Genomic DNA, 25,554 nt, shown 5'->3' with positions numbered 1-25,554 from the left:
GCTTATTCAATTTCTTCCATAATTTTGGAGGATTTGCCCAAATAACTTACATGCCCCTACGACACGTCCAGGCTTGCACGGACCGTGTCGATTGACAAAGTTAGTGGGCAATCCTCCAGCCTCAAGAGCTGTAAACACTCCTGGTGAGTAGGTGAAATTATGTACCCCGAAAGCCCCCTTAATCGCTAAACTAGGCCCTCGAAGCACATTAACTTACACTATACACCTTTTACTTTACATCAATCCCACAAACCATACAGTACCCTCACGACCATTCCCTGAAAATGCAGGGATTACAACTTATGTACAAAAACTATTGCACTAGAGTACAGACATTTTTACAGTGATGGGGTGTTGTTACGGTGACGTCGGGCGGCTCGATTTACCAGCCGTTGTAATTTGGCCATCCTCCTCCGCCTTTTAAATTTGCAATTAATGCATAGCAAATACACCACAATTATCATCTGGCAGATGATCAGAACATGGGACACGATGCGGACCCATGCTGGTACTATGATCCAGGACTCCTGGTCCCACCAACTTGGAGACTTGATCTCTTCGATATCCCTGACGATATCCAGAGTCTTTTGTTCCAGGGAGAAGAAGTGTTTGTGCGACAACTCGACCGCCACCAGCAACTCTTTTAATTTTTCATTCACTGGGGGAATATCATACCCAAAATGGGCAACATAGTCAAATAAGTCAGTTACATTTTCTCGTACCGAGAGGTGAACCGAAGAAGCTTCCGGGATGGGTAATATTCGCTGCTGTGCCACATGGACTTCTGCCCTGGGTTTAAAGCAGAAGCTGCTGTGCGGTATCGGGCACCACAGCTGTGATCCGTGCTGATACCGCTGGGCACTTGTGGTGACACAGTACGTCCCACTGCCTATATACGCCACCTGTGGAGGGACATGGTCTGCCGCCATCGCCTCCATGGTGCAGTTTATAGGCTGTGCCCCAACAGTCCTGAACCCACACTGAGGCCTAGCCTCAGCGCCCATGTGCTGGGGACACAGGATTACCTGTGCTCCCCGGCTCCGACAACCCAAAAGGCCAATGCCTGTCACAGCTTGCTCCCTCACTATGACATAGGGCGGGACCTTCCCGTAGCGAATATGCACCCCCCCACGAACAACTCCCACGTTCTCCACTCGGTACAGAGGAGCTGGTCGTGCCGAGGTTCCCATCACCGGGATTCTCACGACCACTCCCATTATGGTGTGATTGGATTTTCCGCAATCCACCGGTACCGGGTAGGCCTCGGAGGCCACACGAAGCTGACAAGGACTCAAAGTGCTGTTATAAGGGTGTAGCGCTGCTAGGTGCTGGTTGCTTATCCAGGAGGGGACCCGACCTTGCCTCAGGTCTTCCAGGTTGCTCCTCCCCTCCCCCAACAACCACGCACCATACAGCCCACACACCTCATTCTGTGCAGCCTGATCGGACGCATTCCGGTCCTCTTTAATCAAAGCGTTTATCGTTTTTGTATGTGTCTCCAATTGTGCTATGATTTCTTTTAGATGTAGAGTCATTGCCACCTCTTCGTGCAGTCCCGATCCTACCACCGCATTTTCCTCCCCCAGAACCTTTCTTAACTGGCCCTTCAACTGATTGATCTGCAAGGCCAGTTCTACGTTGTCCATGCTATTAATAATAGATGTCCCCGTGTTAAATGCTGTAAACCCGTCATTAACCACCCCTCGTCTTTGCCTACCGGACCCCAAAGTGAAATCCCCTCCCCCGCGGTACATCTCTTCTATGTCTATGTCCCCAAAATCCAGGTTGTGGAATTTCTGGAACATGTCTTTTAACAGGGCCTGATATAATAATTCCGTCTCGCAGGGGCACCATGCGGGTACTCCTCCGTGTCCCCGCGACGCGCCGCGCACATCCGGAGGCACATCGTTGCCATCATCCATACGGCGGGGCTACTTATCTGGAAAACAAAGCAAAACACCTCCTTGCCTCCACAGACCTATCCGCCTAAAATGGCATTTGGGGTTTTGTTTTGTCTGTTATGGTCCACTTTTCCACAGCACATCCCTTTGATCCCGTACTGTCTGTCCCTGTACTCCCCTGTACAATTTACAAAACCTTATATCTAATTACCAAACACTACATCTACTTACACACAAACCAATGCTATATACAACGCCACCCGTCTCCGGGTGGCCAACTCATAACTGGTCCCCGTCACGCTGGGGCCACCCCTCTGGTGGGCCCTCCCGTGCAGGCCAGAACTCCTCCTGTCGAGGGGCCTGACTGCCCCTCACCTCCCTTTGCACTACGGGGTTTTGAGTTACCCCTACGTTCCCTGTGGAGACTGGGCTCCCTCCAGCCGCACTCCGTAGTGCCCTGTTTCGGCCACTCTCCTTCCCGGCCCTCCTGTGGCCGGCCCCAGCCCTAGGTTTAATTAGGGATGGGGACCACCTTACTGGGGGTTTAGTGACCCTGTCACTCCTACGTCTGACCGAGGGTTCCCACACCAGAGGTGATACCTCCCTCTCCTCTGCTTCTGCTAGTTCTGCCTCTCTTAGGCAGTCTACGGTACCTGCCTGCGGAGGGCTGGAGTCAGCCTCCTTCTCCGCTGCTTCCAGTCCTCGCCCTGGAACACAGCCGGCTACTTCAGGCTGACTACCTGTGGACTCACCTGGCTCCCCTACGGTTTCCACATCAACCCGGGTCTGTTCTTGATCTTTACCCCCATACGGTCCCTCTATCATCTCCTGCCTGCAAATGGCTGCTGAGGCAGCCTTTAAAATGGGGTCTTGTGCCTGGACCATGGTCAGGTCCGGAGCCAAAACCACTCCCGCACTCTCCTTTTCTCGAGGCTGCTCCCTGGCTGCAGCTACCTGTCCTTCCTCATGGGGATCTAATGCTTTCCCACTCCTGGCTCCTTCCCTGGCCAAGCAATCCGCCCTCTGATTTCCCTCGCATCGTGGACTATAGGGTGCCCTACTAGATGGAGGGGATGTACGGGGGTTGTTCATGTGGACAATAGTACTGGAAGCACCTGTGTCCAGCAGGTAACTCCCGACCACATCCTGGACCTCCATCTTGACCCAGGGTCTCCCACATGGGCCATACTCTAATGGGCATAGGAATGTGGGCTGTTTCGCTGGAAGTCATAAAGGTGCCGGGGGTGCGGATATGGGCGTGCCCTGGCCTGTTGCCATGGCTACCTGTCCGGATCCTCCCGCCTTTGACTGCAAATAGGTAATTAGATCTCTTACATCTATTGTTACCTCCGGGGCTGGGTTGGCCGTTACCGGGGTCCTATCCCCCACTGCTCTACTTGGGTTTCTGCACTCCCTCTTGTAATGCCCGGGCTTCCCACACCCATAGCACACCAGCCTCATCTCGGAAGAGGTCTGGCTGCCTTCCTGTTTCCACTGCCTCCTTTTGGGGGGTGCCGGTACTATTTCGTGCACCTTGCCCTTGAAGGGCTTCTCCTCACTTCTCTCTCCATTGCGGTACGCAAGGGTGAGCTTCCTGATCACCTCCGCCTCGTTAAGGTTTGGGTCAGCTGGGTCGAACCAGTGCTCGGCCCTTGCCCTAACTCGCGGGAGGCAATTCGCCACCAGAGTCTTCAGCCAGTGAGCTGTTCTCCCATCTAAATTCTGCCTATCTAAAGGCATCCCACACGCTCCCTCATACACTGCCCACAGCCTGTCTGCGAACATGTCCGGGGACTCAGCTACCTGCTGCTCCGTCTCCCCCACCCTGGTGAAAGGACTACCCTGATTCAACCCCATGGCCTCCAGAACCGCTGTCTGTGCCGCTACCCATGTTTCAGGTCTTCCCCCTTCCCTGGAGGTCACTGCCTTGCATAGGTATGAATCTAGGGTCATCAGTAGCAGCTTTACCCGTTCTACCTCATCGCAATCGTTTATGTCGGCTGCCTGCTGCACCTCCATAAAATGCAATGACGGGTCTCCTGCCCTGGTTAACTTGGGAACCTGAGCCACCATCCCCCTCAGCACATGTGCCCCATGGGGAATGATGATATCACTCTCTATGGGCCCCCTATCTGCCTGCCCTACCGGGGGACCATATTTCCTTTGCCGTGCCGGGCACATCTGCCCTACTCTGGGCTGTTGCCCCTTTACCCCTGGCTCTCCCACCATGATCGGTAACCCCACCACCTCGTGGTGTGCTACACATGGCGCGGAAGCCGCTAACTGAGGGTGCTCTCCCGCCCCTCCTTGGGCCTGTCCCTCCCCGGACAACCCGAACCCCACCTGCCGACCCGGACCTATCCCCGGCGCCTCAGGAGGCGGTCTATTCCCCTTTGCCACTGGGGAATCATCTGCTGAGGGAAGCCCTCTGCCCCCGGGGGACCCCCCTGGTCCTACCAGGTGAACCCGTCCCCTAGTCTTGGACAGAGTCTCCTCCAGCTGCGCTATCCTCGCCTGGCAAGGCCCGTGATCACTATTGCCTAGCTCGCTACGGGCCACCCTGTATGCTGCTTGTATATCCTGGAACTTTCCCTCCAGCTCCCTGCACTTCTGTGTACTCTGAGCCAGGAGTTCCTGGGCGTTCCTTTCCCTCTCCTTTGCCTCTACCACCTGGCATTGGAGGAATTCCTGGGCATTTCTGTGGGACTCCCTCGCCTGCAAGATACACTGCCTGGCTTTACTGCATTCCTCAGATAGCCCTTCCCCTTCTCTAGCGCTTTCTTCAGCGCTGGCCCTAGCTTCTCTCTGTTGCTCTTCCAGTCTATCTATCTGTCTCTGCATATTGGCTACCTGCTGTGATAGGCACGCTAGCCAAACTGCCTTTTCCTGCCCTTTATTATACAGTTTGCTTTCCGTCCATTGAGCTGCAGCTTCTGCGGGCTGCTCAGCTCTCAACAGTGCTATCACCCATTGTTTGGTGAGATTGATCTTTTTAAACAGATAAGAGGAGATTCTCTCCTCCATCTTGCTACGTTCTCTCACCCCCTCTGACAAATCACATATCCCAAACCACCGAGGTCCTGCCATGGTCGCCATTCTGTAGGGGTTTTGTGTTTCCCTTTACTCCACAAAAGGATTCCCCTAGGTTCTAGACCTCGGAATTATGGTGGGATATGATAAAAGGTTGAATTGACCAGAGTGTGCCGATGAGAGAAAACAGAAACCAAGATGGACTCAAAGCAAGTCTAAAATTTACAGGCTTTATTAAACAATGAGAAATCGAATCTCACCAACACTACACAATGCGTGGCTAAACTTATGCTTTAAACTAAAACTATGGACGAAAACTATCGGGCACGTCGTAAAACTTACTTTAACACAAGTTACTTGCAAGCATACTCCCCCTTGACCTTTCTCCCCTCAACCTCCTATTTCGGGAAATTCACCAGGTCACCAGGATACTCACAGCGAAGTCGATGCAGGCCCACGAGCTGTCCAGCAGAGCAGGAAGAGCAGGAAGAGAGAGAGAGTTCTGGCTTGACTTCGGCTTTTATACCTGAGCTTCCTTTGAAACCCCCAGGTGGTCCTCTGGATAGAAGGGGTTCTTTTGATGTTTCCCAGTTTCGATCTGGCATGAACAATAGGCTTCCGATGATAAGGGGTTTGCTGATGTCATGATCCCTCAGCCTGATCGTTATCATCCCCGATGGTGATTGTGCTTGTGCTGGCCTGTTTACCACAGTCTGCTGTGGCTTGGTTCCTCCCTTTGTGTATCCAAGAGAATCTCGTTATCTCCGTCTCAGCCTTCCCTGTTCACACCGTTGTGTGATGTCCAAGTCCACAGGCCAGACGGGTTTGATTCTTGATGTGTATTGGGGGGGGTTTTTTTCCGTTGCAGCCAGCAAATTTGTCTTTTAAGATATCCATGTGCTTATTCAATTTCTTCCATAATTTTGGAGGATTTGCCCAAATAACTTACAGTAAGGATGATCTATGGAGGAGATTGGTTAACAAAGTTAGACTCAAAAAGCTGGAGTAGCTCAGCGGGACAGGTAGCATCACTGGTGAGAAAGAATGCATGACGTTTCGGGTCAAGACCCTTCAGTGTTCTTTGAAGACAATCAGGAAATTTATGATCAACATTATGAGCAGCTCAAAAATATCTGAATGCTATGGAGTTTTAAATATTATTGCTGATTTTACTGAAAAACATATTACATTATGAGGGGGCATGGTTTTATAGCTTTCAAAATATTCCTTATTGCAGAGGAATCTGGAATGAGGGAGCATAGTTACTTGTTTAGGAGGCAGTCATTTGAAAATAAAGTGCATGGGAACTTCTTGCAGAAGTCAACAGATTTCTGGAATTATTTTACCCAGAGAGTTAGGTAGGTTATGTCACTGGAGATATTTTAAAAGGATATTTTAAAAGGAAATAGGCAACGATTTGGGCTGAAACCCTGCCTATTTCCTTCGCTCCATAGATGCTGCTGCACCCGCTGAGTATCTCCAGCATTTTTGTCTATCTACAATTCTTTCCTACATATTTCACATATTACCTGCCATGCTTTGTCTTTCCCCCTCCTCTCTTCTAGCTTTTTTTTTATCCCTAACCTGTACAATCAGTCTGTAGAAGGAGCTCAACCCAAAACATCACCTATCCATGTCTCTGGAATATTGCATGGCTCGTTCAGTTGCTTCAGCACATTGTGTCTTATTTCTACCCATATATTAAGACATGCCTCAATCTAGTGGAGGTCTTATTGCATGCAGATCTGTACTGCATCTTTATCTGAGGAGTAACAATTAGATTTGTGTACTGTGCAACTGACAGCAAATATGCTCATTCTGAAGAAAATAAAATTATTGCTGGTTATTGAAATTTTTCAATCAGACGAGATAGCAGCATTTAAAAGACATTTGGACAGGTTCAGGAAGAGGAAAGGTTTAGAGGAATGTGACCAAATGGGACCGGTTCAGATTGAGCATTTTGGTAGGGATGGATGGATTGAGTTGAAGCGACTGTTTCAATGCTGTTCACGAAGGAACTGCAGATGCTGAAAAATCGAAGGTACACAAAAATGCTGGAGAAACTCAGCGGGTGCAGCAGCATCTATGGAGCGAAGGAAATAGGCAACGTTTTGGACCGAAACCCTTCTTCAGACTGATAGGGGGTGGCGGGTAGAAGGAAGGAAAAAGGTGGAGGAGGAGCCCGAGGGCTGAGGGATGGGAGGAGACAGCCCGAGGGCTGAAGAAGGGGAGGAGACAGCAAGGGCTAACAAAATTGGGAGAATTCAATGTTCATGCCCGCAGGATGCAGACTCGCCAAGCGGAATATGAGGTGCTGTTCCTCCAATTTCCGGTGTTGCTGACTCTGGCCATGGAGGAGACCCAGGACAGAGAGGTCGGATTGGGAATGGGAGGGGGAGTTGAAGTGCTGAGCCACCGGGAGGTCAGGTAGGTTCTTGCGGACCGAGCGGAAGTGTTCGGCGAAACGATCGCCCAACCTCCGCATAGTCTCACCGATGTAGATCAGCTGACATCTAGAGCAGCGGATGCAGTAGATGAGGTTGGAGGAGATACAGGTGAACCTCTGTCGCACCTGGAATGACAGCTTGGGTCCTTGAATGGAGTCGAGGAGGGAGGTAAAGGGACCGTGTTGCATTTCTTGCGGTTGCAACGGAAAGTGCCCAGGGAGGGGGTGGTATGGGAGGGGAGGGAAGAATTGACAAGGGAGTTGCGGAGGGAGTGGTCTTTGCGGAAGGCAGACATGGGGGGAGATGGGAAGATGTGGCAAGTGGTGGGGTCACGTTGGAGGTGGCGAAACTGATAGAGGATTACTTGTTGTATTGCTGTATTCAATGCTGTATTGCTTTTTGATTTTACAGAATGCCTGAGGAACACCTGTGATGTTGTCCTGAGATGTTGATCTCCCAAATCATCTATTGATATCAGCTAATTACCCCCAAATTCTGATGTTAATACCTGGGCTACGGTTCTTTTGAGGTGTGGAGCTGACTGATCCTGGTTTAAACCAAATTGAGCATGTGTAAGACGGCTATTGTTTTTGATTGGGAATTTTCTTGGTTCTGCAATTACTAAGGATGAGAATATTTCTGGAATTCCATTAATTGAAAGTTAGTGTGGAATAAACAACCAGTATTTCGGACAAACTTTGTGTCCTGCCTCATTCTTTAATGGACAACTTCGTCCGCTACATCAGTTAATTTCAGAGTAAATCACGGGGCTATATGTCTGCATGAAGGCTAGACCAAGAATTATGCCAAATTTATTTCCCCATATGACCATAACATAGAAGGGTTTCGGCCTGAAACGTTGCCCATTTCCTTCGCTCCATAGATGCTGCTGCACCCGCTGAGTTTCTCCAGCATTTTTTTGTGTACCCATAGCATATCTAATATTGGGTGTCCCATTAAGCATCACCATGCATGTCCAACTACTCTCTGTATACATTGCAATGCAGTTTAGGGAGGAAGTCCATTGCCCAGTAGAAGTTGCTTGCTTTTCTCTTTGTGAATTATTTTCTACAATATAGTAGTTTAGTCATTTTCTATTTCCTAAATGGGGAGAGAATTCAGAAATTGGAGCCACAAAGGGATGGGAGTACTGATGCAGGAGTCCCAAAAAGTTAATTAGCAAGTTGAATCGGTAGTAAGAAAAGCAAGTGCAATGCTAGCATTTTTTGAGAGGATTAGAATATAAAATCATGGATGTAATTCTGAAGCTTCATAAGGCACTTGTCAAACTGTATTTGGAGTAATGTGAGCAGTTTTAGGCCCGATATGTGAGGAAGGATGTGTTGGTGTTGGAGAGGGTCCAGAGGAGGTTTATGGGAATGATCCCAGGAATGATTGGGTTAACATATGATGACTGTTTGACAGCGTTGAGCCTTGCCTCGCTGGAGCTAAGAAGGATGAGGGGGAAACCTCATTGAAACTTACTGAATAGTGAAAGATCTTGATAGAGTGAATGAGGAGAGGATGTTTCCAATAGTGGGAGACTCTAGGATGAGAAGTCATAGCCTTGGAATAAACAAAAACGTACCTTTAGAAAGGAGATGAGGAGGAATTTCTTTAGGTGGTATGGGAGGGAAGGGAAGGGAATAGGTGGTGAGTGTGGAATTCATTGCCACTGAAGGCTGTGGAGCCCACGTCAACAGATATTTTTAAGGCAGAGATTGATAGATACTTGAATAGTACAGGTGTAAGGGGTTATGGAGAGATGGCAGGAGAATGGGGTTGAGAGGGAAAGATAGATCAGCCATGATGGAATGGCAGAGTAGACTTGATGGGCCGAATGACTTAATTCTGCTCCTATAACTTATCAACTTATGAACCTCCTCGCTAACCTTTATTACCTTAGAGTGTGATATACTTCTTCTTGGTATCAGAAGTCATGGTTTATAGAACCATGAGACTGAGTGTCCAAATAATATAATAATACATTGTATTGTAGGGTCTGTACATTGTGTAATATAAATTAGATACTGCACCATGAACAAACATGCAATGTAGAGCATCCATATTTCCAGGCAAGTAAACTGTGAAAAGACTGGGTAGAATCAAGAAAAAAGCTCATTGCTACATGAGTTGGTTTCATAAGGTGAATCAAATCAGATGAAAGTGCACAGGTTTTTTTATTGTAAGATGTAGCATGGAATCTGTTCCTCTGGCCCACCGAGTCCACACTGACCATCGATCATCTGTTTACACTAGTTCTCTGTTACACCACGTTGTGTCCATTCCCTTCACACGAGGGGCAATTAACAGAGGCCAATTAAACTACAAACCATCACATCGTTGGTATGTGGAAGGAAACCAGATCTCTGGGAGAAATGCTCACATGGAAAATGTGCAACATCTACTCAGATGGCACCCAAAGTTAGGATTGAACTCGGATCTGGGAGGCAACAGCTCTACCAGCTGTGCCACTGTGCCATCTTTTATATCTCATTGGCCAGTGGCAGGGAATAATATAAGATCACTTATTTCAAATCAAACCATGGAGAATGCAATCTCTTCATCATGAACACACTGCAACAGGCGTTAAAATGAAAAAGTTCAATAGAAGGAAGCCCATATCGTGATACATGAGAATAAAAGCAGGCAAGAAAGCATTTATAATGCTTGTTTGGTCATAAGCAAAACAATGAAATGCCTTAACTATTAATCAGATTAGAGTATCAGTGGAAAGCAGTGCATGGAATGCCCGATTAAGTAAATTTTATAGAAAAAACACTCGCTGAAAGTATCCATGCCAAGATATTGGTGTTAAGTCAACAAGTGACAATGTATCTTGCCTTACAACCAATCTGTAATGCCATCTATAGCAATACATCAATCTCAATGGCATTTATGTTGAGACTAATGAATCGGATGTGACTGACATACAATAGACAATTCCATTGAAATAAAGAAAGGGAAATATTTTTTTGATTTTCATGACTACACTGAAACCTGCTGGGCAGCAAGCAAGAATGTCATTGTCCTATCTAGGACACATGACAATAAAACTCTCTTGACTTGACTCGAGATGATTTTTGAAGGTGGTGAATCCAAAGAATTATGAATGGTGTGAGCTCATCAGCGTGGACAAGAATGACGCCACATCTAATACCATACCCAAATCATACGAGTTGAATGAAGAGGGAGTCTTAAGCGGCCTTTTCACGGGGCGACTTGACGCAAGAGTTAACCGGAGTTTAACATCGTGGGAACCTCGTGCGGTAACAGTACGGCATTCGTGGACCACCGTGGACCACCGTAGCGCTAACGGCAGGTCATCGTGTAACTTGGTCACTCGGGAGAAAATTCAAGAAAGTTTGAATTTCTCCAAGATTGACTTGTACACTTGTGGTTGAGTATTGCAACATTATATGGACGTAGTGGCCAGTGCAATATCCGTAATAACTCTTGCGGGTACCATGGGAACTCCTGCGAATGGTGAACCCGGAAGCTGGACAGAGGGGACAGAAGGTGAGTAAAAATTATCTTCTGTGGGATTGAATTTAAAAAATAAGTAAAAATAAGGATTTGCATCCGCATATGGACATCAACTTATTCATGAGTTATGTTAATGAGATTCAAGAAAATAACTATAATCTTTAAAAGGGACTTTAAAAGGGACTTTACTGAAAGGTTACGCTTTTTTATGGTACGTGAGAAATTTTTCACATGTACTTCTTTGAGAGATACAGGTCGGAGTCCTCGGGTCCAGGGGTCCGGAACGCTACCAATCAATGTTCTCCAGAGACCCGTGTAAGGAATGAACTGCACATGCTGGTTTAAACCGAAGACAGACACAAAAAGCTGGAGTAACTCAGCGAGTCAAGCAGCATCTCTGGAGAAAAAAAGCTGATGTTTCGGGACGAGACACATCTTCAGACTCAATTCCGATTAGGCTGTCTGAAGAAGGGCTCCGATTCGAATCGTCACCTATTCTTTTTCTCCAGAGATGCTGCCTGACCCGCTGACTTACTCCAGCTTTTTATGTTTTTCTTCCCAGATCTGACTTACCTGCTGAGTTACACCAACATTTGGTGTCCTTCTGTGCATATTAACCACCGGAAGTGGCGGCGCTGTGATACAGCTGCGGCTCGCCTGCAGTCTGTCTGTTTTTACTTTTTGTGTTGTTTTTTTTGTCTAGTTTAGTAATTTTTTTGGTTATTAGGTGGTGTTATGTGTGTGGGGGGAGGGTGAAACAGAGCTTTCTGTCTCTCCCTTCGGGGGAATGCGACTTTTTTGTCGTATCCCCCTTCTCTTCCCCCGTCTGCGCTGAGGCCTAATGACCGAGCTGGCGGCCTCCAACCTGCGACCGACCTCGAGGCTCCGGAGGTAGAGCCAGCCAGGACTCACCAACGCGAGGCTGGCCGTCTTCGAGCTGTGGCGACGTCCGGGTAGCGGCACGACTCGGCGCTCCGGGGAGGGCGGCCCGGCTACCGGCTGGAAGGTGCTCCCGTGGGGGCAGCCCGGTGCGGGGCTGAGCCGCTGCCGTGTGGGTGGCCTGGCTATCGGCTGGAAGGCGCTCCGGTGAGGGCGGACCGGCTCCCGGCTGGAAGGTGCTCCGGTGGGGGCAGCCCGGTGCGGGGCTGAGACGCTGCCTTGTGGGCGGCCCGGTGCGGGGCGGAGACGGTGCTGCGGCGGCGACCTGGATCTGGGGCTCGGCCGCGGGCCAGTGGATGACAATGTCAGGAGCTCGCAGGTCACAGGCTGGTGCCTGTTTTCCGGAGCACCCGTTGCAACAGCTGCGTCCGCTGGACTGGAGGGCGGCAGCTTCGTCTACCCCCGGGCCGCGGAGCTTGAACCGCGGGACTGACTTACCATCGCCCGGTGGGGTATCACCTCGGCGCAGAGGGAGAAGAGGAGGGAAGAGACAGTAACTCTAAGACTTTTGCCTCCATCACAGTGAGGAGGTGTTTGGTGAACTCACTGTGGTGGATGTTAATTTGTGTTTATTGTGTTTTGTTATTATTACATGTATGGCTGCAGGCAACAGCATTTCGTTCAGACCGAAAGGTCTGAATGACAAATAAAGGATTCAATTCAATTCAATTCAATTAACCAGCGTCTGCAGTTCCTTTAGACATTACCTAACTTCAGATTTTAGAGATATAGCGCGTGGGAACTCCTGCGAACGGTAAACCCGGAAGCTGGACAGAGGGGACAGAAGGTGAGTAAAAATATCGACAAGGGAACATGTGTCCTTCGAGGACGTCCCACCTAATTGTCATTGTTGGATAATCTTTTTAACAGGAACACTTGCAGAGATGGCTCCCAGAAAATCTCAAAGAAAGGGGGTAAAGCGTGTCAGAGATGTTTTTGCCATGTTGCGCTATTCAGTTTCTATATTGTTTCAGTTTCTATATCTATATTGTTGCTCTATTCAGTTTCCCAGGGGGTCGGGACGGGACTGGAGTTGGGAGGGAAAGGTGGGGGAGTCGAGGGAGAGGAGGGGGAGACAGATGGGGGTGTCTTCATTTACTGGCGGCGGGTGTCTGTCACTGAAACAGGCAGGTGAGATTTCACATCCACCTTGTGTGTGCCTCTTTCTCTCTCTCCCTCCCTCTTACACAGGCTGAGAGACTCTGCCTCTGTGAGTGTACGTCTCTTTCTCCCCCTCTCCCACACACAGTAAGACCGAGGTACTGTGCTCAGTCCATCTGTGTCTCCCACATACACAGTAAAATATGTCTCCAAATGAGCCAATTCAACCAAGGGAGGATATATATAGTGTGTGAAAAAAAAAGTTACATCATGTGTGTCACGTGTAGTTCACGATGTTCATTCAAGATTTAACGCGAAAGCTCGGGAGACGGACAAGTCACTCGCACAAATAACAGAAATGCCGAGTACCGTGGGAACTCTTTATCTACCCCCGTTATATCATGCGAGACTCGTGCTGGACCACGACCTCTTCACTCTGGTGACATCTTGCGTCAACTCGCCCCGTGAAAAGGCCCCATTAGACTAGTGCAACAAGTGTTGGGCCAGACCTTCAAAGCTAATCCTTTGGCCAAACTATTGGAAGGACAGAGTAAGGGGACTATTATTTTGGAGTACTTTTCTGTTTATCATTGTTGAAAAGGGGATGTAGCTCATCTGGCTTATGAAATAATGGATTTCGATCACTTTGAGGAATGTACTGTAGCTGGAGAATGAATGCTCTGAATATACATTGTAATATTATTTTGGAAGAAATCTCTTTCAGGTCATGACAGTGGCATTTAAGAAGCTTTTAGATAGGCGCATGAATATGCAGTGAATGGAGGGCTATGAATCATGTGCAGGCAGAAGGCATTAGTTTAATTTTGCTTCATGTTCAGCACAACCTTTATAGGTTGTAGGGCCTAATCCAGTGCTGTACTATGTTCTAAGATTGCCCTTCAGAAAGATTTGGCTGCTGTCCTTCTGCAGTAGGCCAAGACAGAAACAGGATGCATCACCTGATCTGTTCATTATAATAATGCATTTTATAAATGTAATTTAACAATTATCGCTCAGTGTATCATAGAGTGAAACTGAAATAGAGGCATCAAATTGGGAAATGGGGAAGTACAACGGGATCTGGGGGGTCCTTGTACATCAGTCTATGAAAGTAAGCATGCAGGTACAGCAGGCAGTGAAGAAAGCGAATGGCATGTTGGCCTTTATAACTAGAGGAATCGAATATAGGAGCAAAGAGGTCCTTCTGCAGTTGTACAGAACCCTAGTGAGACCACACCTGGAGTATTGTGTGCAGTTTTGGTCCCCTAATTTGAGGAAGGACATTCTTGCTATTGAGGGAGTGCAGCGTAGGGTTACAAGGTTAATTCCCGGGATGGCGGGACTGTCATATGCTGAGAGAATGGAGCAGCTGGGCTTGTACACTCTGGAGTTTTGAAGGATGAGAGGAGGATCTCATTGAAACTTATAAGATTGTTACGGGTTTGGACACACTCGAGGCAGGAAACATGTTCCCGATGTTGGGGGTCCAGAACCAGGGTGCTACAGTTTAAGATTAAGGAGTAAGCCATTTAGAACGGAGACCCCAACCTCTCTTTGAACCTCTGAGGCTGAATGGGCAGACAGTTGAGCAGGTAGAGGCCTTTAGATACCTGGGCACAGAGATTGACACCTGCCTGTCCTTCTCCCAGCACACAGACTCTGTGTACAAGAGGGCACAGCAACGCCTGTTCCTGCTGAGGAAACTCAGGAGCTTTGATGTCAGACAGGACATTTTAACAGCTGTCTATAAATCACTTATAGAATCTGAACTCACCTTTAACATCACATCCTGGTTCACCCTCACCTCTGTCAAAGACAAATCAAAGCTTTCCCGGATCATTAATCAAGCAAGGAAAATAACTGGTAAAACTCAAAATCAATTATCAGTACTCCACACCCAGGCAGTTAAAAGGAAAGCCAACCTCATTACACAGGATCCCACCCACCCCCTGCACAAGTCCTTCCAACTTCTGCCATCAGGCCGCCGATATAAAGTCCCCCTATCCAAGAAAAACATCCACAAAAACTCATTCATACCCATTGCCATAAACAGCTTAAATAAAAAATGAACAAGGGACAAATTAATCCTGACGCACTGTCACTTTACACATATCCACAACTTTTATCTTGTCTATATTTACAGTTTTTAATCTTTATACTTGCTTTTAAGATCTATACACACTGTGTGTGCTCGCAGAAATCTGTGTTGTATGACTGCTTATCAGTACATTGTCCTGGTTGTATGTTGAGCCACGTCAAAGAAGTTTTCTGTTACAACAGACAATAAAATTTTCTGAATCTGAGGAAACACTTTTTCTTACAGAGAGTGGTGAGTCTGTGGAATTATCTGCCTCAGAGGGTGGTGGAGGCAGGTTCTCTGGATGCTTTCAAGAGAGAGCTAGATAGGGCTCTTAAAAATAGTGTAGTCAGGGGATATGGGGAGAAGGCAGGAACGGGGTACTGATTGGGGGTGATCAGCCATGATCACATTGAATGGCGGTGCTGGCTTGAAGGGCCAAATGGCCTGCTCCTGCACCTATTGTCTATTAATGAACCTGATGGATTTTTAAGGCAATCCAATAGCACCAGTGATAATGACAAGAGAAATATCATTTTTATTCCAGTTTATTTAAATTATTAAATTTAAATTCAGCAATCAAGGTGGGATTGGAATCTCTGATTTATCATTTTTAATTTTAACTTTTCCAATTTCCATCCTGCACTCAAATTCACTTGGACCATCTCCGACACTTCCCTCCCCTTTCTTGATTTCACAGTCTCCATCACAAGAGATAGACTGTTGACTGACATCTATTACAAACCCACTGACTACCACAACTATCTAGACTACACTTCTTCCCACCGTGCTTCCGGCAAAGACTATCCCCTTCTCCCAATTCCTCCATTTATGCCACAATTGATGTGGTATTCCATACCAGAATATACAAGATGTCCTCATTCTTTAGGGAATGGAGGTTCCCCTCTCCCATCATTCATGATTCATCAGTATTCTGCAGCTCCGCCCTTGCTCCCCTTCCACCTAGTCACAACAGAGACATGGTCTAACTAGTCCTTACATTTCACCCCATCAGCCGTCGCATACAACACATAATCCTCCATACTTTCGCCACCTCCAACTGGATTCCAACACTGGTCACATCTTCCCATCACCACTCCTTTCCGCCTTCCACAACTTCCCTCCACAACTTCCTGGTTAACTCATCCTTTCCCTCCCAAACCACCATCCTCTGCAACTGCAGGAGATGCAACACCTGTCCCTATGCCTCCACCATCGACTCTGTCCAGAGACCCCGACAGTCCTTTCAGGTTAGGCAGAGGTTCACTGGCACCTACTCCAACCTCATCTACTGTATCCATTGTTCAAGATGTGGGCTCTTATACTTCGGCGAGACCAAACGTAGACTGGGCGATTGTTTCGCTGAAAACCTTTGCTCAGTCCGCTTGCACCAACCTGATTTCCCGGTTGCTTAAGACTTTAATTCTCCTTCCCATTCCCACACTGACCTTTCTGTTCAAGGACTCCTGCATTGTCAGAGTGCGGCTAAATGCAAATTGGAGGAACAGCATCTCATATTTCATTTGGGCAACTACAGCTCAATGGTATGATTTTTAATTTCTCTAACCAAGTAACCCCGGCATTCCCTCGCTCTCTATCCCTCCCCAACCCATGTCACACCAGCTTCTCATTTCTACCCAACAAACAGCTAACAATGGCCTGTTTCCTTTATCATTGTTACTTTATTGCATATCTTTCATTCATTGTTCTTTATCTCTCTACATCATCGTCTATATCTCTCGTTTCCCTTTTCCCTAACTAGTCTGAAGAAGGGTCTTAACCCGAAATGTCACCCATTCCTTCTCTCCAGAGATGCTGCCTGTCCTGCTGAGTTACTCCAGCTTTTTGAATCTATCCTTTGAATGTACATTAACAAATTCCATTTGTTACCATTTCCATGTCTTTGAGCAAAGATGTTAAAATTATTGTCAGTTAAATTAAAAAAAATATAGACTCAATAACATGAATAGGATTCTAAACCCCTGTCATGGATGCAATGACCACCCTTGTCCATTCACAAAGTCAAGTCACACGTCTGATCAATGACTGGGCTTTGCAATGCATATCCAGAATATCCATATCCATGCATATCCATCAGACACGCGTGTGAACTTGGCTTTAAGTGTAATGTTTAGTGCCTTCTTCCTTCAGCATACTGAAACCCTAGGTTGCTGTTTGGAGAAATTGAAGCAAGAATGTAAGAACGTTTATTCATATTCTCAAGCTCATCCCATGCCTTTTGTAGGCTTCAATCAACTCAATTAGGGAAGCCCTGAAGAGCCTGGGGCTATGTAAACAGAACGGCTAACAACTGCTTTTCCCTTGGAAATAAAAATACTGTCCTGCAGCTGCAGAGAGTAATGTTGTATCTTAGCAGGAAACATGTGATAAAATTATGGTCACCACCAAAGAAAATCAAAAGCAATAACCAAACCACAGAAGAGAAATAAAGAGATATTAGGCTATAATGGATGAGAAAAGGGGATTACTGTAAATGGCTTTCACAGGCATATTAAAACGAAAGGGTTTGTAGATAATTGAGAATATTAAGAGAAAAAATGATAATCTGTACAAAAACAAATAAAATAGTTGCTGAGATATTTGGCATGTGTTTTAAAAATGAAAACCAATAAAAGGTTTTCAGAATTAGCAAGAAATAAATAAATTAGTTCACGTAGAATGTTTTATAATGCAATTTAAAATCTATAGACAATGATCAATCCAGAATATTATAAGTTACTAGACTAAGTGGGACCCGTTGGGTCCCATGTTCACATGGGAGGTCTGGTCCCCCGACGCAATAATCCACCTCTCCACCAGTTCCAATATTGGTGGCCAGTGGGGGGGCTTTCTGGAGCGCTGGTATGGGTTCTTGGGGTGGCAACTCAGTCCCTCAAGTCTGATCTGCTGGCAGCTCACTCACAGCTGGTGGGCTGGCAGTTGACTCATGGCTAATCCTTGAAATTCCATTTAAAGCAGGGTGCAAGACCACAAATTCAAATCCATTTTCCTACCATTTCAAGCAGTGTGCAAGGCCACCAAATTCAAGTGCAGTTTCTTACCACTTTGAGCAGGGTGCAAGGCCAGCAAATTCAAGTGCAGTTTCCTACCACTTCAAGCAGGGTGCAAGGCCACCAAATTCAAGTGCAGTTTCCTACCACTTCAAGCAGGGTGCAAGACCACCGAATTCAAGTGCAGTTTCATACTACTTCAAGCAGGGTGCAAGGCCGCCAAATTCGAATGCAGTGTCATTCCACTTCAAGCAGGATGCAAGGTCACCAAATTCAAGTGCAGTTTCATTCCACTTCAAGCAGGGTGCAAGGTCACCAAATTCAAGTGCAGTTTCATTCCATTTCAAGCAGGGTGCAAGGCCACCAAATTCAAATACAGCTTCATACCATTTCATGCAGGGTGAAACCACCATAAAACCAAACAAAACACCAAACTCAAAGTTCAGTAGACATTCAGTGTGTTCAGTTGATTCACAGATCAGACAGTTACCTCTTCCTCCCCATCATGCAGAGACTGAGCCGCACCCACACTTCCAGGTTTTATAACCCCTTCCCCTCCCACCGGAAAAGATGTGGCCTTCATGGCGTGATTGACAAGAGAGAGATTCTCAAGATTTATTAAACACTAATAACACTTTTATTTTTCATTGATGGGAAGAATTCTCTGCACCTGCTCAGCGGAGGGGGACTGAGTTGGATGGCCAAAAATCACAGACGTAAGTGGTAGCGTTTTATCTAAAATCAATATATAGTGCAAACAGGAAGTAAGTGCATTTGCATTAGTGCCTTTTAACTTCAAGCCAAAGCACACAAGCCGCCATTTGCAGTGCCTTTCAACTTCAAGCCAAAACACCCAAGCCGCCATTTGCTGTAAGTAGTGCCTTTCAACTTCAAGCCAAAGCACCCAAGCCGCCATTTGTAGTAAGTAGTGCCTTTCAACTTCAAGCCAAAGCACCCAAGCCACCATTTACAGTAAATAGTGCCTTTCAACTTCATGCCAAAGCACCCATCATTTGCAGTAAGTAGTGCCTTTCAACTTCAAGCCAAAGCACCAAGCCGCCATTTGCAGTAAGTAGTGCCTTTCAACATCAAGCCAAAGCACCCAAGCCGCCATTTGCAGTAAGTAGTGCCTTTGAACTACAAGCCAAAGCACCCAAGCCGCCATTTGCAGTAAGTAGTGCCTTTCAATTTCAAGCCAAAGCACCCAAGCCGCCATTTTCGGTAAGTAGTGCCTTTCAACTTCAAGTCAAAGCACAAGCCGCCATTTGCAGTAAATAGTGCCTTTCATTCAAGCCAATGCACGCAAGCCGCCATTTGCAGTAAGTAGTGCCTTTCAACATCAAGCCAAAGCACCCAATCAACCCTTTGCAGTAAGTAGTGCCTTTCAACTACAAGCCAAAGCACACAAGCCACCATTTGCAGCAAGTAGTGCCTTTCAACTTCAAGCCAAAGCACCCAAGACGCCATTTGCAGCAAGTAGTTCCTTTCAACTTCAAGCCAAAGCACCCAAGCCGCCATTTGCAGTAAGTAGTGCCTTTCAACTTCAAGCCAAAGCACTCAAGCCACCATTTTCAGTAAGTAGTGCCTTTCAACTTCAAGCCAAAGCACCCAAGCCACCATTTTGCAGTAAATAGTGCCTTTCAACTTCAAGCCAAAGCACTCAAGCCACCATTTGCAGTAAATACTGCCTTTCAGCTTCAAGCCAAAGCATCCAAGCTGCAATTTGCAGTAAGTAGTGCCTTTCAACTTCAAGCCAAAGCACCCAAGCCGCCATTTGCAGTAAGTAGTGCCTTTCAACTTCAAGCCAAAGCACCCAAGCCACCATTTGCAGTTAGTAGTGCCTTTCAACTTCAAGCCAAAGCACCCAAGCCGCCATTTGCAGTAAGTAGTGCCTTTCAACTTCAAGCCAAAGCACCCAAGCCGCCATTTGCAGTAAGTGGTGCCTTTCAACTTCAAACCAAAGCACCCAAGCAGCCATTTGCAGTAAGTATTGTTTTCAAATGCAAGCCAAAGCACCCAAGCCGCCATTTGCAGTAAGTAGTGCCTTTCAACTTCAAGCCAAAGCACCCAAGCCGCCATTTGAAGTGCCTTTCAACTTCAAGCCAAAGCACCCAAGCCGCCATTTGCAGTAAGTAGTGCCTTTCAACTTCATGCCAAAGCACCCAAGCCACCATTTGCAGTAAGTAGTGCCTTTCAACTTCAAGCCAAAACACTCAAGCCACCATTTGCAGTAAGTAGTGCCTTTCAAATTCAAGCCAAAGCACCCAAGCCACCATTTGCAGTAAGTAGTGCCTTTCAACTTCAAGCAAAAGCACACAATCAACTATTTGCAGTCAATGCCTTTTTACTTCAAGTAAACCATGTTTTCATTTTCAAACCACATTAAAGGGACTCACAGTTGAGTAGACAATTGTTCAGTGTTATTCAGAGAGACGTGACCCTTTGACTTCATCTATCTTGAAGAGACTGAGTGAGGCTCACCACTTCCTGGTTTTATAGTCCCTCCCCCTCCCTCCAGCAGGGGCAGCAGCGAGAAAGGTGAATTTTTTTAAAGCATTAATATCTCTCTGATTTTTCATCAATGGGAAAAATCCTCTGGTCCCGGAAAGCGGAGGAGGGCTCTGAGCGAGGTGGCCAAAAATGACGGCCGTAGCTGGAGGCGCTCTATTGGAAATTGCAGCACAGCGAACCAAAAGCGGTCAAGATCAGACTTTTAGTAATATACTAGACTAAGTGGGACCCGTTGGGTCCCAGCATCACACAGGAGGGCTGGTCATCCAACGCAATATTCCACATCTCCACCAATTCTAATATTGGTGGCCAGTTGGGGGGGGGGGGGGGCTTTCTGGAGCGCTAGTATGGTTGTTGTGGGCTGAAGGGACTGGTTTCCAGAGGGCTAGTATGCAAATTTTGCGGCAAATGGATTCTTGGGCTGGTGTCTCAGTCAATCAAGCCTGTTGTGCTGGCAACTCACTCACGGCTGGTGGGCTGGTAGTTGACTCACGGCTAATCCTTGAAATTCTATTTCAAGCAGGGTATAAGGCCACCAAATTCAAATGCAGTTTCTTACCACTTCTAGCAGGGTGCAAGGTCACCAAATTCAAGTGCAGTTTCATACCATTTGAAGTTGGGTGCAAAGCCACTAAAGACAGCGAGTCGTAACCTCTCCCTCCTCCATCTTGCAGAGACTGAGCCACACCCACATTTCCGGGTTTTATAACCCTTCCCACCCCCACCGGAAAAGGTGTGGCTTTCATGGAGTGATGACAGGCGAGAGATTCTCAACATTTTAAAAAAAACAAATAACACTTTTATTTTTCATTGATGGGAAGAATTCTCTGCACCTGCTCAGCGGAGGGGGACTGAGTAAGAAGGCCAAAAATCACAGCCGTAAGTGGTAGCGTTTTATCTAAAATCAATATACAGTGCAAACAGGAAGTAAGTGCATTTACAGTAGTGCCTTTTAACTTCAAGCCAAAGAACCCAAGCCACCATTTGCAGCAAGTAGTGCATTTCAAATTCATGCCACCATTTGCAGTAAGTGGTGCCTTTCAACTTCAAGCCAAAGCACACAAGCCACCATTTGCAGTAAGTAGTGCCTTTCAACTTCAAACCAAAGCTCCCAAGCCACCACTTGCAGTAAATAGTGCCTTTCAACTTCATGCCACCATTTGCAGTGCCTTTCAACTTAAAGCCAAAGCGCCCAAGCCACCATTTGCAGTAAGTGGTGTCTTTCAACTTCAAGCCACACCCAAGCCACACTCAAGCTACCATTTGCAGTAAGTAGTGCCTTTCAACTTCAAGCCAAAGCAACCAAGCCACCATTCGCAGTAATAGTGCCTTTCAACTTCAAGCCAAAGCTCCCAAGCCTTCATTTGCAGTTAGATCCTTACAACTTCAAGTCAAAGCTCCCAAGGACCATTTGCAGTAAGTAGTGCCTTTCAACATCATGCCAACATTTGCAGAAAGTGGTGTCTTTCAACTTCAAGCCACACCCAAGCCACACCCAAGCCATCATTTGCAGTAAGTAGTGCCTTTCAACTTCAAAGCTCCCAAGCCACCATTTGCAGCAAGTAGTGCCTTTCAACTTCAAGCCAATGCACCCAAGCCACCATTTGCAGTAAGTGGTGCCTTTCAACTTCAAACCAAAGCACCCAAGCAGCCATTTGCAGTAAGTAGTGCTTTTCAAATTCAAGCCAAAGCACCCAAGCCGCCATTTGCAGTAAGTAGTGCCTTTCAACTTCAAGCCAAAGCACCCAAGCCGCCATTTGCAGTGCCTTTCAACTTCAAGCCAAAGCACCCAAGCCGCCATTTGCAGTAAGTAGTGCCTTTCAACATCAAGCCAAAGCACCCAAACAACCATTTGCAGTCAATGCCTTTTTACTTCAAGTAAACCATATTTTCATTTTCAAACCACATTAAAGGGACTCACAGTTGAGTTGACATTTGTTCAGTGTTATTCAGAGAGACGTGACCCTTGGACCATCTATCTTGAAGAGACTGAGTGAGGCTCACCACTTCCTGCTTTTATAGTCCCTCCCCCTCCCTCCAGCAGGGGCAGCAGACAGAAAGGTGATTTTTTTTAAAGCATTAATATCTCTCTGATTTTTCATCAATGGGAAAAATCCTCTGGTCCCGGAAGGCGGAGGAGGGCTCTGAGCGAGGTGGCCAAAAATGACGGCCGTAGCTGGAGGCGTTCTATTGGAAATTGCAGCACAGCGAACCAAAAGCGGTCAAGATCAGACTTTTAGTAATATACTAGACTAAGTGGGACCCATTGGATCCCAGCATCACACAGGAGGGCTGATCATCCAACGCAATATTCCACATCTCCACCAATTCTAATATTGGTGGCAAGTTGGGGGGGGCTTTCTGGAGCGCTAGTATGGGTGTTGTGGGCTGAATGGACTGGTTTCCAGAGGGCAAGTATGCAAATTGTGCGGCAAATGGATTCTTGGGCTGGCGTCTCAGTCAATCAAGCCTGTTGTGCTGGCAACTCACTCACGGCTGGTGGGCTGGTAGTTGACTCACGGCTAATCCTTGAAATTCTATTTCAAGCAGGGTAAAAGCCACCAAATTCAAATGCAGTTTCTTACCACTTCTAGCAGGGTGCAAGGCCACCAAATTCAAGTGCAGTTTCATACCATTTGAAGTTGGGTGCAAAGCCACTAAAGACAACGAGTCGTGACCTCTCCCTCCTCCATCTTGCAGAGACTGAGCCACACCCACATTTCCGGGTTTTATAACCCCTCCCACCCCCACCGGAAAAGGTGTGGCTTTCATGGAGTGATTGACATGCGAGAGATTCTTAACATTTAAAAAAAAACTAATAACACTTTTATTTTTCATTGATGGGAAGAATTCTCTGCACCTGCTCAGCGGACGGGGACTGAGTAAGAAGGCCAAAAATCACAGCCGTAAGTGGTAGCGTTTTATCTAAAATCAATATACAGTGCAAACAGGAAGTAAGTGCATTTACAGTAGTGCCTTTTAACTTCAAGCCAAAGCACCCAAGCCACCATTTGCAGTAAGTAGTGCATTTCCACTTCATGCCACCATTTGCAGTAAGTGGTGCCTTTCAACTTCAAGCCAAAGCAACCAAGCCACCATTTGCAGTAAGTAGTGCCTTTCAACTTCAAACCAAAGCTCCCGCCACCACTTGCAGTAAATAGTGCCTTTCAACTTCATGCCACCATTTGCAGTGCCTTTCAACTTAATGCCAAAGCACCCAAGCTACAATTTGCAGTAAGTAGTGCCTTTCAACTTCAAGCCACAATTTGCAGTAAGTAGTGCCTTTCAACTTCAAGCCAATGCACCCACGCCACACCCAAGCTACCATTTGCAGTAAGTAATGCATTTTAACTTCAAGCCATTGCACCCAAGCCACCGTTTGCAGTAAGTAGTGCCTTTCATCTTCATGTCACCATTTGCAGTAAGTGGTGTCTTTCAACTTCAAGCCACACCCAAGCCACACCCAAGCTACCATTTGCAGTAAGTAGTGCCTTTCAACTTCAAGCCAAAGCAACCAAGCCACCATTCGCAGTAATAGTGCCTTTCAACTTCAAGCCAAAGCTCCCAAGCCTCCATTTGCAGTAAGTAGATCCTTTCAACTTCAAGTCAAAGCTCCCAAGGACCATATGCAGTAAGTAGTGCCTTTCAACATCATGCCAACATTTGCAGAAAGTGGTGTCTTTCAACTTCAAGCCACACCCAAGCCACACCCAAGCACTTGGTGTCTTTCAACTTCATAGCTCCCAAGCCACCATTTGCAGTAAGTAGTGCCTTTCAAACTTCAAGCCAAAGCACCCAAGCCACCATTTGCAGTAACTAGTGCCTTTCAACTTCATGCCGCCATTTGCAGTAAGTAATGCCTTTCAACTTCAAGTCATTGCATCCAAGCCACCATTTGCAGTAAGTAATGCTTTCAACTTCAAGCCAAAGCAACCAATCCACCATTTGCAGTAAGTAGTGCCTTTCAACTGCATGCCACCATTTTCAGTAAGTGGTGTCTTTCAACTTCAAGCCACACCCAAGCCACTATTTGCAGTAAGTAGTGCCTTTCAACTTCAAGCCAAAGCAACCAAGCCACCATTTGCAGTAAGTAGTGCCTTTCAACTTCAAGCCAAAACACCCAAGCCACCATTTGCAGTAAGTAGTGACTTTCAACTTCATGCCAACATTTGCAGAAAGTGGTGTCTTTCAACTTCAAGCCACACCCAAGCCACACCCAAGCCATTATTTGCAGTAAGTAGTGCCTTTCAACTTCAAAGCTCCCAAGCCACCATTTGCAGTAAGTAGTGCCTTTCAAACTTCAAGCCAAAGCACCCAAGCCACCATTTGCAGTAACTAGTGCCTTTCAACTTCATGCCGCCATTTGCAGTAAGTAATACCTTAAAAACTTCAAGCCATTGCATCCAAGCCACCATTTGCAGTAAGAAGTGCTTTCAACTTCAAGCCAAAACACCCAAGCCACCATTTGCAGTAAGTAGTGACTTTCAACCTCATGCCACCATTTGCAGTAAGTAGTGCCTTTCAACTTCAAGCCACAATTTGCAGTAAGTAGTGCTTTTCAACTTCAAGCCACACCCAAGCCATCATTTGCAGGAAGTAGTGCCTTTCAACTTCAAGTCAAAGCAACCAATCCACCATTTGCAGTAAGTAGTGCCTTTCAACTTCAAGCCACACCCAAGCCTCCATTTGCAGTAAGTAGTGCCTTTCAACTTCAAGCCAAAGCAACCAATCCACCATTTACAGTAAGTAGTGCCTTTCAACTGCATGCCACCATTTTCAGTAAGTGGTGTCTTTCAATTTCAAGCCACACCCAAGCCACTATTTGCAGTAAGTAGTGCCTTTCAACTTCAAGCCAAAGCAACCAAGCCACCATTTGCAGTAAGTAGTGCCTTTCAACTTCAAGCCAAAGCAACCAAGCCACCATTTGCAGTAATAGTGCCTTTCAACTTCAAGCCAAAGCTCCCAAGCCACCATTTGCAGTAAGTAGTGCCTTTCAACTTCATGCCACCATTTGCAGTAAGTAGTGCCTTTCAATTTCAAGACACACCCGC

Source organism: Amblyraja radiata, chromosome 4 (assembly GCF_010909765.2).
Source record: "Amblyraja radiata isolate CabotCenter1 chromosome 4, sAmbRad1.1.pri, whole genome shotgun sequence".
In the NCBI taxonomy this organism is placed as follows: Eukaryota; Metazoa; Chordata; class Chondrichthyes; order Rajiformes; family Rajidae; genus Amblyraja; species Amblyraja radiata.
Note: the sequence above shows the minus strand (reverse complement) of the source record.